This window comes from Triplophysa dalaica, chromosome 11, assembly GCF_015846415.1.
Source record: "Triplophysa dalaica isolate WHDGS20190420 chromosome 11, ASM1584641v1, whole genome shotgun sequence".
Taxonomy (NCBI): domain Eukaryota; kingdom Metazoa; phylum Chordata; class Actinopteri; order Cypriniformes; family Nemacheilidae; genus Triplophysa; species Triplophysa dalaica.
Window position 1 is genome coordinate 5,254,162 of NC_079552.1, and position 15,884 is coordinate 5,270,045.

General features: G+C 34.8%; 1 pseudogene; it reads left to right on the forward strand.

Moving 5' to 3' along the window:
- Positions 1-2,873: 2,873 nt before the first annotated feature.
- On the forward strand, positions 2,874-6,700 carry LOC130431999 (snRNA-activating protein complex subunit 1-like; annotated as a pseudogene).
- Positions 6,701-15,884: the final 9,184 nt, after the last annotated feature.

Below are 15,884 nucleotides of genomic sequence, written 5' to 3' on the forward strand. Positions count from 1 at the left end.
CACCTGAATCCCAGGATCCTTGTGGAATTCTTCCGCTGTACCATTGAGAGCATACTCACAAACTGCCTTTCCGTATGGTACAGTAACTGCTCCACATCTGACCGAAAAGCACTCCAGCGGGTGGTGAAAACTGCTCAACGGATCACCGGCACCCAGTTAACTTCCATTGAGAACATCCATCACAAGCGCTGTCTGGTTAGGGCAAGAAACATCATCAAGGACACCTCTCACCATAACCATGGACTTTCCACCCTCCTTCCATCCGGCAGGAGTTACAGGAGCCTACGCTCTAGAACTAGCAGGCTAAGGAAGAGCTTCTTCCCCGAGGCCGTGAACCTTCTGAACGCCACTCCACCAATCTAACCGGCACCTGCTTTATTACTGCACTGGTCAAAGTACTTTCCATACATGTATTTGCACTACTCATATTTTGCACAGACTGCACACTGTTCTAACTAGAGCACTGTAAACTGTTGTTACTGTACAAAGCACAGTAAACTATTCTATAAAAATATAATTGCACTACTGTTTGCATAGAATACATTTTAACAATACTTTGCACACTCATACAAATGTATTCATTACCACTATTCTCACGTTGCTGCTGTTCATAATGTGTATTTATAATCCTACATTGCTCTGTTCATCATGTATATACAATCTCTACATTGCATTCCTATTTATATTTTGTATATTCTCTGCTCAATACTGTATATAGCAACTCCACTGTACACTCTGTACATCTTAGCTTCACTTACTCTGCACTTTCATGTTTATATAACACTATGCTCTTGCACTTCTGGTTAGATGCTAACTGCATTTCATTAGCTCTGTACTTCTACAAAGAATGAAAATTAATTAATTTTTAAACAAGACTATATAATTTTAAACATTTTGCTCTTACCCAAAAGTAATCACATGAGAACTCCGCAAGCCACGTTAAGGCCTAGTTGTTGCCTAATGTCAGTATCAGAACAGGGCCAAGATAAGCCTTCTAATAAATCTTTAAAATAAATTTTTCCCATAAAAATTCATTTAAAGCAATAGTTCGTCCAAAAAACTATTCCGCCTAAAGAATATCATTTATTCAGCTGGAGACAAAAGGATGTTGTATTTTTACCAAATCAACATAAAACTTTTTTTGTGTTTCTCAGAAGAAATGGTCACATGTCTGGAATGACATGGTAGGAAGTAAGTGATAAAACATGTTTTAATTTTGGGTTAACAGAGCCAGTGTCCTGAAATGTCAAGCAACCAGTCAAACTTTCCAGAATGCTAATTTCTTTGCGCTGTAAAATCATCTTACATTTTAATTTTATACTGCTACAACAATCTGTAAACTCATTCTGTGTGTTCATTTTAAACTAGCAGGACAATCTGACAGGGTATTTTGAACTGTAAAAATCATCCTACATGTTTATTTTGTCAATGTGATGTGGATAAAATACATTTTCTGACAATAAAAAATCTGACAAGGTAGGTATAGGACAAGCGTATTTACCGGCTGCTTAGGGCCTCACCGCCACTAGGGGGCCCCAAGAGCACATGAAGTTACAGCTTTTTCGGTACAGTCACGACATGCATTTTCTCACAATTTTCTCTGTGGTCAATATCAAATAAGTGAGGTGGCCAATCAAATTAATAAAGGGGGAAGCTACTGTCTACATAGCCGAGCAGTGACCATCAAATCAAAGAAGATGGCGCTACTGTCACATCACACAGCAAAGACGCTTCAGTTTCAAAGTTGAAAGAGTGCTTTGCAACACAATATAAGTGAAAATAATATATTCAATATTTGACAACTGTTTTTAGTGTTTAACGATAGAAATGTTGAACACCCGACAGTATTCACTGATGCAAACGACAAAATGCTGATTTTGATGAAAAATACATAATTTACGTGATTTATGTAATTTCGAATTATCTGTTAATTCAGCTTTTAAGTGGGATAATGTGAAGAATAATTGTGTGTGCATAATTTACATTAATTTAAATTAATGTAATAGTTAAAAAAACGTTAAAAAGATTAAATCATCATAAAGCACTGTGTGGTTTTAAAAATCAGTTTATATGTTGTTTTTTAAATAAAATAAAGATACATATATTTAAATTTAGCAAATAGTTAAATCCATTGAACAATAAATAACACAAGCTTATATGGTATTTGCTCAAATTTTAAATGGACAGTTCAGATAAAATTGTAATGAAATTATCAAATGTTTTTGACAATCCCAATACCCTTGTAATGAAAGGTTTATGTGTTGTTATTGCATTCCCAAACACAGCCACAACTAATATAATTGGGTGTGTAAAGTTTGAAGTGTGCATGCAAATAATCAAACATTGAATATAGTCGATGGAACAGGGGCCCCAAATGCAATTCTGCTTATAGCCCTGTAGGCTTGGGTCGGCCCTGTGGGTAAACTATATATTTAAACCATTCTCTAGGGAATGTCCATTGCTGTTGTTTTTTAAATATTATGTGTTCTTCTAGGCACAGAGAAAAACTCATATACACTTTCATAAACAAAGCCACATCCTCTTTCAAAATATTTAATTATGTTATCAATTATAACATTCGCTTTGTAAACAAGAGATTTTAAGTGTTATAGCGTTTTTATTGTTTGAGAAAACAGTTCGTATAGTAAGTGTGCATTCATAAGATGCAATTAAAAAAGTTGTAAAAATGTGTTGTGTGGCACATTTTTGGCACACTGGAGGATGTAAAAAAAGCACTCAAACTGCCGAAACTCTAGGTGGCGGTAATGAGGTTTAAACCGGTTAAAGTAACCCTATGTCTAAGCGAAGGAGAGAAAGAAACACACTACACACATGAGCACAAATGAGAATATTTTAGTATTTATAACTTTTAAACGTACTAGCACTGTAATATGTATGTTATATTGATTAAGTGAAAGAATGGATAATTTCAGGGGACCGTTTAAGACCGACTGCGAGGAGCGGCTTGGTCGTTTTCAAGCGACCGAGTCAGTTCGCTTCGAGCGCTTTTCAGCGATATGGAAGGACATTAACTTCAACAGCATATTTTAGTAAGTTTGTAAAGCGGTTTCAAATTGCTGATTTGTTGAACCTTAATGATATATAAATTAGAGTTGTTTGTGTTTCTTAAATGATGTGCAAGCGGTCTGATGCAACTTGTTTTTCTCTAATGTGCTTGCTTATAAATAAAAGTTAAAATTTAAAGCACAAGGGTTTATAGATATCTTTCTCTTTGAAGTGGTAAACCAGACCCTAAGGAGAGAAGACACTTCGCTCGTTTGGCTCTGTCTGTTGTGTCTCCATACTTCCACCCACCCTACACTTTCCAGATCAGAGTGGGCGGTCTTTATCTGCTCTACGGTCTCTTCCATACACAGCTCTGCACTCCCAAAGAAAAGGTGTACATGATGTGTCTTTCTCTTACAGCCTGCTGTCTATTTTTTGTTTTGTTTTTTACTATGTACAATTAATGAAATGCAAAATGTTAGAGCCGTTTTTAAACCTGTTTTCTACGTGTTGTGTAGATCCGGATTGCTCTGAAGGACTGGAAGGATGTCTTGCAATTTCAGCAGGATGCAGAGAACGCTCAACATCATGACGTGGTTTATATCTTTAAAAAGCTGATGTCAGATAAAGCTTTTCTTTTCACAGCCATGCGACAATGGTAGGTTAATATGACTGATCTTCATGGATCTAAAATCCTGTAGCTAAGGTGGGTTAGAGCATGGCATTCACGGGTTCGATCCCAGGGATTGCACATACTCAAAAAAAAATGTTCAGGCTAGTATAAACCAATGTAAGTCACTTTGTATAAAGCGTCTGGCAAATGTGTAAATGTAAAGTGCATGCAAGCCTCAGTTATGCAATTAAGGCAATGCGATTTGATCTAGCCAATCTAGGCTGGACAGGTTGAAGTTAATAGTGGTAGATGACTTGAGTGATCGTGCTGCAGTTCACAATAGTCTAAAGATGCATGCATAACAAAAACACACGGACTGTGTAGCATTGGGTTAATAGTTAACCGCCTATATCAACATGAAAAAATACATTATTTACATTCTTAATACATTGTTATAAACATCTTGAGGTTGCCTATCTAAAATTTGCAACGATGTACTCTTGGTACAAGTACAAGTACACAAAAAACAAACTCCATACAGTAATGCGAGTACATGTAATTTGTTATTTTCCACCTCTGAACAATACCTACAAAATGATAAAGTTCAGTGCCAAGCGAGATGTTGTCTTTAACAGAATTCACTTTTCAATGACTACAGAAATCGTAAAACATTACGACTTAGCTAAGCGCAAAACTACTTTCAATTTCAACAAAGTCCTACCGCTGGTAATAAGAATTCAGCTACACACATTCTAAGTTAACGAACGCTCAAATAACACCTTCCATGACTTAAACATTGGCTGTGAAACCTGTTCTGTGTAATACACTGATATTGGTGTGTGTGTGTGTGTGTGTGTGTGTGTGCATATACCTCTTAAACAATTCTATGAAACGTCATTGAAGTCCGGCTTTGCAAATGTCTCCTGGTCAATCTGCTTCTTTTAATATCCAACTCGGGTCCAATATAAAAAATGCACAACTAACGCTTCTGTTATTAGTGTTAATTAATATAATCGGTCTGATGCAATTCTGTCATTCCCTTTGCCATAGTAGGAAAGAAATTCATGATCTCTAACAAAGATTGACGTGTGCACATGCACTAATAGATACTTTGATCGCTTCGCATGTTTTTAAACTGATAAAGTGAAGTTGACGTCATTTTAACTGTTTATTGCTTAAAGCCAAAGTTTATGAATACACTTGAGAGGGGCACCGACCAATCACAAAGCCTGAGAAGCAGAAGCCAATCACAAAAGCCCTGGTCACATGGGGAGCGTTTTGGAAAGAGGGACTTTATATAGACCAGAAAAGATCCAGTCGTTTTGTTAAAAGAGGGACAGCGATGAACAATAGACTTGAAATATAAAGCGTTTTTTTTAAATTAGAAACATAAACATCCATTGTTAAACACCCCAAAAAAAACATAATAAAAGCCTCTAAAACAGCCTTTAATGTGTTCACAGCTCTTATGTCGGACGAAGAGGGAAGATGGAAAGGGGACGAAAATCTGTGAAGAGTTTGTTGATCCGCCAACACGAATCCAGGAACTCGTCACTACAGATGTGCTAGAGGTGACCAAAATTCTCCACCAAAATAAGACGTTTGCTTGTGGTGCATTGCATTGTGTTGATTGACATGTATTTTGGTATGTTCATTTCTTTTCCTTTTTTTTTTCTACAGGAACTTGCAAACGTGCATGAGCATTATGAGACTCTGAAGAAAGCTGTTTTCACAGATTCTGATTCGAACGTCAACCTTATCGAACAGAACCTGGTCTGCAAACTAAATAATGCTGTCCTGACTTATTCCAACTGGCAGGAGAATCGTACCGTAGTGTGTTTATAACTTTGTTTTTAAGTGTACATCTTTGTTTTACATATCTTGTGTGTCTTTATTTAATTTTGCCGGTTTTTTTTAGAAAGCTGAGCAGTTGGATACTGGAGAGGGGCCTTCAAATCAAGATGTAAGACCTTTGCAAAGTTGTCACTACTTCGGTTTTATGCTATTGCAGTGTTCTTATTTTCCAGCTGGTTTGCAGTTCTTTAACTTTTTACCTGTCTTTAGAGCTCCCGCAGAGCCCAGCTGTTAGCTTCAATCAAATCTAGATCCTATGGGCAAGTTATGGAGGTAAATGTGCACATAATCACAAGAGATTGTTTGAATTATTTGTTAAAACGGTCACAGTTGCAGCACAGTAAGCAAAACAAACAAAAGTAACAAACACATCTGGTTGGATTCTAACATTTCCATCATTTTCTTCTAGGCCTCCAAGGGCCGACGTCACAGACAGTCACAGCTGGTCCTATCAGCTGATGGAGATCACACACCTAACACCTCTTCAAGAAGAAGAGACCCCCGTCTCTTAAAAATCGCACGCAATTACGCTTCGAGATTCAAGGTGCCTCCAGTCCACTCAAAATATTTGAAAGATTTACATTTTACACAGTCCAAAACCAGCTCATTATAGCATTTGACAGAGTGGAAATACAGCATTGTCGTCAGATGTGAAAATATATGGTTACTCTTCGTTCTTGATGTCATGCACATATTGAAAAAACTGACAGGAGTTTTGTATGTAAAGTAAAATTTGAATTATTTACTATAGACTTGCACATTGTTAATTAAAATAAGATTTAAAAGTAAATATGTTAAGTGATTGGTGCTCGTGCATTCAAAGGCACTCATGATCGCCACTTTTCCCAGGAACTGAGAGAGAGAAACTGACAAAAGCGACCCGGTTGTGGAATTTGAGTAAAGTAAAAGAAGATAAGGTGACAGGTAAGAAAATGGGCCGGATTAAGTCAAATTAACCAATTAGAGCTCAGGATTGATCTGAATCTGCCTTGTTTTTATTCCTCAGAGAAAAAGAAGCAATTCAAATGGACCCCAAAACCAGAAAGTGATGTCACGTAGAAGTTCAGTGAAAAAACAAGGCTGGAGGATGAAATGAATGTACATTTTATTAAGGTTGCTGTTTTAACATTTTAATGAATATTTGGTATCCAAATACCTTTCGTTTGCAAGAAAGGCACAGATTTTACTTCTGTTTTAGTATTTTAGATGATAATGTGGTTTCTTGTATGGAGCATGATAAAAAAGATTGAAAATGAATTGAACAGCATCCAGGGCATGAGAAATAAAAAAAAATCCAGTGTTAATGTTAAGCCCACCCTGTTATACTTTTGTCTTCTTTACATTTTCATGTTAATACACCTACACACCGGATGAGAGAAAGAGAGTCGTGTGATTTTTTTCATGCCTTTCGTTCAGGTCTTTGTAACCTGATGGTTTTATTGATGCCCTCATTCGACTGCCTGTTTTTATCAATATCTTTATCATCTCCGTCTCAGAGTCTTTCTGTTGTTGATGTAAATCATAGGGTCATATGATAATTAGCACAGCTTTGCCAAATGTAAATTATAGTGGCAAGTTAGGGTCAAACACAGGATGAATAGTTTGCTAGAAAAGTGCCTATGATTAAAGGGTTTTGACCTTTTAAAAATGCACAATTAACAAAAAATATATTACTACAGCAGGTAGTCATGACCAGCCAGTAGAACATTTACATGAACATATACATTTAGGCATTTGACAGATGCTTTTGACCAAAGCGTCTTACATTGCATTATCCTATACATTTTACATAGGTATTTGCAATCCCCTGGACTCGAACCCACAACCTTGTTAACGCAATACTCTTACCACATGAGCTACAGGAAAGCTGTAGCTATATGTGTATATTTATATAAGTGGTTTTTTTTAACATTGGCCTAAGTAATATCAGTATGGAGTTCATATCTGTCTATCTATAACCGGTCCTTAAATGTTGGTGAGCATTAAGAGCTCTATAGCTCAATCTGGTTCATAGGGCCGTGTGCGCGCTGGAGAAAGGACCCGAACGCGCAGCGCGTCCTCGTTCACAAACATTAGCGTGCTCATATGTCTGCTGGCAGGCTCAGGTAATTCCGGACACGAACATAACTCTAAACGAGTTGTGATTATGAAAATGTGAATATAGGTTTTGTTTTAAACAAATTAAAGATACAAATATTAAATATTTGTAAATAGTAAACACAAGCTTTTATGGTCTTTGCTCAAACGGACAGTTCAGCTAAAATTGAAAGTAATGAAATTATCAAATGTTTTTATTTTGACGATCACAATACCTCTTGTAATGAAAGGTTTATGTGTTTTTATTTCATTCCCAAATCCCAAACACAGCTACAACTAATATAATTGGGTCTGTTAGGTTTAAAGTGTGCAAGCAAATAATCAAACATTGAATATAGTCGATCGAATTGGGGGGACAGGGGCACCCAAATAAAATTCTGCTTATGGCCCTGTAAAGGCTTGGATCGGTCCTGTGGGTAAACTATAACTTTAAAATATTCTCTTAGGAATGTCCCTCGCTGTTGTATTTAAATATTATTTGTAGTTCTAGACACAGAGAAAAAACTCATGTAGTGTCTTAAACAAAGCCACATCCTCTTTCTAACTATTTATTTGTTATGCAATGTAACAAATATAACATTCGCTTTATAAACAAGAGAAATTTAAGTGTTATTGCGTTTTATATTGTATGAAAATATAGTTTGTATAGTACGTGTGTGAGGACCTGCCTGAACTGTTTAACATCCGTCAAGAGTAAAGTTCAAGAATGTTGCTGCACCTTTATTGTTCTGGCGACAGCTATCTTCCTCACAGGTGGAATTTCTTCCGATGTCAACTTAAACTGTGACTAATAGCCCAGAGGAGGTGATTCACATAACTCAAAATAATATAAGTTATATAAGTCGCCTAAATAAATACCTCCGCAAATCACCTGCAGTAGCAATTACAAACTGAGATGGCGACAAAGAGGCAAATCCTGCGGACTGACGCTTTAATCTAGAAATGTTATACATGTGTTTATTTTTAGTAGAAGCTATTTAACATATTACAATATGGTTGTTAAGACAACAAATCAATTTTACAATGAATGCTGGGGGAGTGATACATCCAACTCGTTTTTATGACACGTTGACTATAGCATGAGTAGACAACATGTTCAACATTGTGAAAAGTCAGAATGCATGAAACACCGTTGCACAACCCTTTTAACCATATTCTTGCTGTTTGTATCCACAAGTTTTCTATGCCCCATGACGCTATGCGCAATTGATGGGTGAAACTTCCAGTTCAATGTTAACAAACTCTTTTTTTTTACCATATTTCAAGATATTTGTTTACAGCAGAATATGAATTTACACACAGACAGTACTTATAAATATCAATATACTGTCCTTTGATTTTCGACGGCGTTTTAGTGCCACGTAAAAAAAATCCAATAGATAATAAGTCGAGATCTTGCGAGAATAAAGTCGAAATGTTACGAGAATAAAGTCGAAATGTAACGAGAATAAAGTATAAAAGTTAAGAGAATAAAATCGAAATGTTACGAGATTAAAGTCGAAATGTTACGAGAATAAACTCCTCGTAATACGCGTTCTATTTACGTGAATGTTGTAGTTTTTAAGAGTTTAAGTTATGTTTTTAGCACGTCATCTGAACCAGTGAATGTGTTCTTAGTTCATTTTTGATTTTTTCTTCTGAATAATGTAGTTTCCTACATAACCGCTGCAGAGTCCGTTTACTAATTATAACTCCGTGATGATGCGCCAAAATACAAAGAATTTCCTTAAGGCTAAATCATAATCTTATGTGGGATTTAACCAAATCCTCCACATTCATTGTATCTATCAGTTCTATGATTTTCTCAAAATATTTCGATTTAATTCTCCGTATTACTCAACTCAACTCAACTCAACTTTATTTATATAGCGCTTTTTACAATTTTTCATTGTTACAAAGCAGCTGTACATGAGACACATTTAATACAAGTATGAATTCTAAAGCAGCCCCCCCGGCCAGGCAGATAGTGCAAAACAATATGCAAACGAGTTTATTAAATATACTACGAGTTTATTCTCGTAACATTTCGATTTTATTCTCTAAACATTTCGACTTTATTCTCGTAACATTTCGACTTTATTCTCGTAACATTTCGACTTCATTCTCGAAACATTTCGATTTTATTCTCGAAACATTTCGACTTTCTTCTCGTTACATTTCGATTTTATTCTCGTAACATTTCGACTTTCTTCTCTGTACATTTCGACTTTATTCTCGAAACATTTCGATTTTATTCTCGAAACATTTCGACTTTCTTCTCTGTACATTTCGACTTTATTCTCGAAACATTTCGATTTTATTCTCGAAACATTTCGACTTTCTTCTCGTTACATTTCGATTTTATTCTCGTAACATTTCGACTTTATTCTTGAAACATTTCGACTTTCTTCTCGTTACATTTCGATTTTATTCTCGAAATCTTGGATTACATTTTTAACGTGGCACTAAAACGCCGTCGTATGTATGGAGGACCAGTATGGAGGACCAGGAGAGTCATGTGTAAAGTAATAAAGCATTTCATTGTTCAATACCGAATTTTTCAATAAAAATAGGCATTAATCCATTTCTTTTAATTTTATTTTTTAATTCAAATATAAATAGGCGAAATGATAAAGTAATTTATTATATATTGTTTTAATGGGCAATAAAAAGCGTGATTGTAAAAATAATTAATAAATGACATATTAATCCATCAATGAATACTTCAAATTAAAAAATCAACATAAAACTCCAAATAAATTCATCATTTTTAAAGCGCATTAATGAAATCCTTTATAAATAGTGGAATTTCAAATCAATTTAAAAATGCGATTTAAAAAGGGAATAAATAATTGGATTTACAAATTAAACTAGAAATAAAAGTTTTAATCCGTCATTTAAAACACTATTTCTTTTACCATTTGCATTGTAAACTTTTAAAAGATAGTTCTTCAGCCCCAGCTGCATGTAAACATCCATTTTGCACAGATATAATATCAGGTGCCTATCACGTTAATCTGTTTTCCAGTTGGTGCAAACTAGCTAACGGAGCCCCCATGTGATTGGCATGTGCGATATGGGGAGATGGGAAGAATATTAAAAAATAATTATTTAGTATTTAATACAAATAAAGCTAAAAAAATAGAATATCATGGAAAAGGTCAATATTTTTTGTCACTCATTTCAGAAAGTTAACCCATATATTATAAAACAGGGGAAGGTAACAGATTTTCGCGCGTCGTGAAATATGGTGACCTGCTGTAGGACTACAAGGTTACTCCGTACATTATAGACATATCATTTTATAATATTATGTTCTTATGTACATTTTATAGCCTATAATGCATGTATGTATGTATACCACAAAGCTCATTTATGTTCATGTTTCTTAAATGGTCAACGTTTAGAATTGTCGTGATTGCTGTTCTATTATATGGGTAAAAGTGAATGCGCACTCACACACACATATAAATATATATATATATGTGTGTGTGTATTCACTTTATATATATATATATACATACATACATACACACACACACCTACATGTTGGCTATAAAACAATTACCATGGCAATCACAATAATTCCAAACGCAATCAGTACAGGAATTAAATGATCCTGCTTTGTACAGTTCAATATGCGTCTTCAGCCACTCACGTCACGTCAGCACTCTTAACAGACCTTCCGAAAAGTCCGCTCACAGTAACGTGCACGAGAACACAGCGCGTTATTGCCCAAGATTAAAAAGCTGCGCACGAGCACAACGCGCATCCTCGCCCGATTTTGCGCTCTTTGCGTAGAGAATTGTCGACAGTGACAACAGCGCCTACTGCGGTCAAAAAATATCACGGGTAAACAGACAATTTGTAACACCGGCACTGCATCTACTATATGCATATAATACACACCATGGTGTGTGTTTGCGTTTTCATAAAAAGTAGATATTGGCGGATTAAAACACAGCTGACATCAGTTACATGCTTTAATGGTAAAACTGTTACATTTCGTGTGAATCTATAAGCATTTTGGCCATAAGCACCGTAACTTATGTCACGTTAACTCCGCCTAAGCATCGCATCATAAATAGACTCGGCGCCAAAATGACCGCAGCACTGCTGCTTCCACGTGCAGTATGAATGTTCTAACCTGTTCTAACAATTAGTTTCATTTTCTATGATTTGTGTTAGAGAATAAGAAGGCGGTGATAACGCGCTGGGTACATGTGTAGTGAACAACAGGCTATATTATCCTCTCTTCTCCATTGCTCATCTGACACACCTCTGAACATGACGTAAAATGAACTAGCCAATCAGAGAGCCTGTAACATGTCTCTCTCCATAGCTAATTTGCATTGTGTTACCTCGTTTTACCAAAGAGAGGCTAAAAGGAAAAGCTAAATGACTAAGCTAATCGAATAGCAAATCGGAAAAGGAAATGCAGAGGGGAAATGGAAATGCAAATGGTAAAAGAAATAGTCTTTTAAATGACGGATTAAAATTTTTATTTCTAGTTTAATTTGTAAATCCAATTATGTATTCCTCTTTTTAAATCGCATTTTTAAATAGATTTTGAAATTTCACTATTTATAAAGGAATTCATTAATGCGCTTTAAAATATGTATTTATTTCGTGTTTTATGTTGATTTTTAAAAGTCCCTTTTTAATTTGAAGTATTTATTGAGGGATTAATATTTCATTTATTAATTATTTTTACAATCACGCGTTTTATTGCCCATTAAAACAATATATAATAAATTACTTTATCATTTCCACTATTTATATTTGAATTAAAAAATGAATTAAAAAATAAATGGATTAATGCCTATTTTTATTGAAGAATTAGTTATTAAACAATGAAATGCTTTATTACTTTACACAAGACTCTCCTGGTCCTCCATACTCCTGGTCCTCCATACGTATATGCATCGTTTCGTTTCCTAGAAAAAATACCTGCCCGGAGAGCTATTAAACATCCGCTAGGGTTAAGTTCAAGAATGATGCTGCACCCCTTTTGTGCTGGCGACTGCTATCTTCCTCACATAATTTATTGTGATGTAAACTAAAGCTGTGACTAATAGCGCAGAGGAGGGGATGCAAATAATTCAAAATTAATACAAGTCATTAGATAATGTATAAGTAAAGCACACACAGCCCTTCAATAATGTGACTGTTATACATCCTGTTTTCAATATTCTATGTCATTGGGTGCAGCAGCAGTTGGAATCCCTGTCACATGTTTTCAGAAACTGCACTGATCCTTGATGTCTGTAAAATCAAAGTTTACTGTTTACTGATTGCCTCTTGTTGGTTTGTGATCAAATGTACATTGTGTATAATTATGATAATTATAATTCAATAACTGTTAATTCTTTCAAACTCACATTAATAAAAAAATAGTAGGCCTATTACAGTTTATAAATTGTGAAATACTTTTTATTCATTATTTTTAATAATTGGGTTACTTTCATAGGCTGTTTTTCAATATCCGTACACAGAATGGGTTTTTATGGAGCATTAGTTTTGTGGAAATCACATAATAAAAGATAAAAAACTTGTTCATTAAACAACAAACAAGGATGAGGAAGGGGTGGCTCGTGTTGTTTAAAAAAGGCGAGGCGAGCCGAGCACGCAAAACTTTGAAGTCAATGACATCACAGAGTTTGCATTCTCCCTCAGGTCCCCGGCATGGTCAGCACCCGAGCATTCAAAGCAGAACTCATGTTTATCGAAATCGGAGAGGAATCTCTCACAGGGAGGGACACATCTCCTCAGCCATGGTCTCATAATTCCTACTTTGGTTTATTTTTACACTGGGCTACGTAACTACAAAGTGCTTGGTCACTAGTGAAATAATTTTCTTATGAAAAACTTGTAAACAACACAGAGGAGAGTTCTCCCTCACAACACATACGCACACACAAAGCGGTCCTTGAAGACAAAAGAACCTGATGACGTGTCCGCATTCACTCATATTTTTAGCATGAAGGTGCGGGTGTAATTAGCCACATCATGACAGCCAAAATCATTGTTGGCGTGTTTGACACACGTGCTTCAAAACCGGTCGAACTAAGAATGTTCTCCCATAACGTTTGACACGCTGCATCGAGTGTAGCTTTTGATGGGGAACAGTTGAGGAGTGTCTGGCTGCAGACCAGATGCACTCTCAGACCAGATGCACTGTCAGCGGCGCATGCGCACTCCGACACATGCAGTCTCAGCCTCGCATGCGCACTCAAACAAACGCACTGTCAGACACGTGTGTGAATTAAATGCACCTACAGGCCAATTATAAGTATATTTAATTAAATTAAATATTCAATTTATTTATTTATTTATTCTCATACAAGATTAAGTCGAAGTAAAAGTGTTATTATGAATTATTTGACAAATATAATCGAAAACGTTCTTTAACATTATCAGACGAATGTTGTAAGTATATTGATTTCATTCATACAGTATTAGATAGATGTAAAGTATCGTTTCAATATATAAGATAAAGTTTTCGAAACCTAACTTAATCCTTATAATCAATGGTAGATATATCGCATCTATGATACTTGGTTAACGATACATGTTATTCATACAGTAATTTATTGAAGAACTAACGTTATCTAAATTAATTTTGTAGCGTTGCTTGAAAACTCACAGGAAAGTTTGTAGGTGACCTGCACTAAATAGTTATTTTTTTATGTGTTTCTCAAAATTATTTAATATGACGTTGAAATCTATCAAATATAGTGATGTAACGATTCACTCAGCTCACGATGCGATTTATTCAAGATTTATTTTTACAAAATGAACAACTTCCCTAGTATTATTTCTAAAATGCTTCACGTTTCTTTCTATAATAAATTATGTTTTATTTCAAACAACAAAACTAACCTGCAATTTTAAAACAAATGAATATTAGAACAATTATTTTTATATAAAGAAAGGTTTTATTTAGTCATGTATTTTCATTATTAGTGTAGATGCTCATTAATGTATTTCAGCTATAATTATAATAAATACCTGGCCTTGAACCGAACCAACAGTATTCACGGTACTCTTAAAAAGCAGTAACCTTAAAAAAAAATTTTAAGCTTTTTTTTTCAAAGAGAGGCTAAAAGGAAAAGCTAAATGACTAAGCTAATCGAATAGCAAATCGGAAAAGGAAATGCAGAGGGGAAATGGAAATGCAAATGGTAAAAGAAATAGTCTTTTAAATGACGGATTAAAACTTTTATTTCTAGTTTAATTTGTAAATCCAATTATGTATTCCTCTTTTTAAATCGCATTTTTAAATAGATTTTGAAATTCCACTATTTACAAAGGAATTCATTAATGCGCTTTAAAATATGTATTTATTTCGTGTTTTATGTTGATTTTTAAAAGTCCCTTTTTAATTTGAAGTATTTATTGAGGGATTAATATTTCATTTATTAATTATTTTTACAATCACGCGTTTTATTGCCCATTAAAACAATATATAATAAATTACTTTATCATTTCCACTATTTATATTTGAATTAAAAAATGAATTAAAAAATAAATGGATTAATGCCTATTTTTATTGAAGAATTAGTTATTAAACAATGAAATGCTTTATTACTTTACACAAGACTCTCCTGGTCCTCCATACTCCTGGTCCTCCATACGTATATGCATCGTTTCGTTTCCTAGAAAAAATACCTGCCCGGAGAGCTATTAAACATCCGCTAGGGTTAAGTTCAAGAATGATGCTGCACCCCTTTTGTGCTGGCGACTGCTATCTTCCTCACATAATTTATTGTGATGTAAACTAAAGCTGTGACTAATAGCGCAGAGGAGGGGATGCAAATAATTCAAAATTAATACAAGTCATTAGATAATGTATAAGTAAAGCACACACAGCCCTTCAATAATGTGACTGTTATACATCCTGTTTTCAATATTCTATGTCATTGGGTGCAGCAGCAGTTGGAATCCCTGTCACATGTTTTCAGAAACTGCACTGATCCTTGATGTCTGTAAAATCAAAGTTTACTGTTTACTGATTGCCTCTTGTTGGTTTGTGATCAAATGTACATTGTGTATAATTATGATAATTATAATTCAATAACTGTTAATTCTTTCAAACTCACATTAATAAAAAAATAGTAGGCCTATTACAGTTTATAAATTGTGAAATACTTTTTATTCATTATTTTTAATAATTGGGTTACTTTCATAGGCTGTTTTTCAATATCCGTACACAGAATGGGTTTTTATGGAGCATTAGTTTTGTGGAAATCACATAATAAAAGATAAAAAACTTGTTCATTAAACAACAAACAAGGATGAGGAAGGGGTGGCTCGTGTTGTTTAAAAAAGGCGA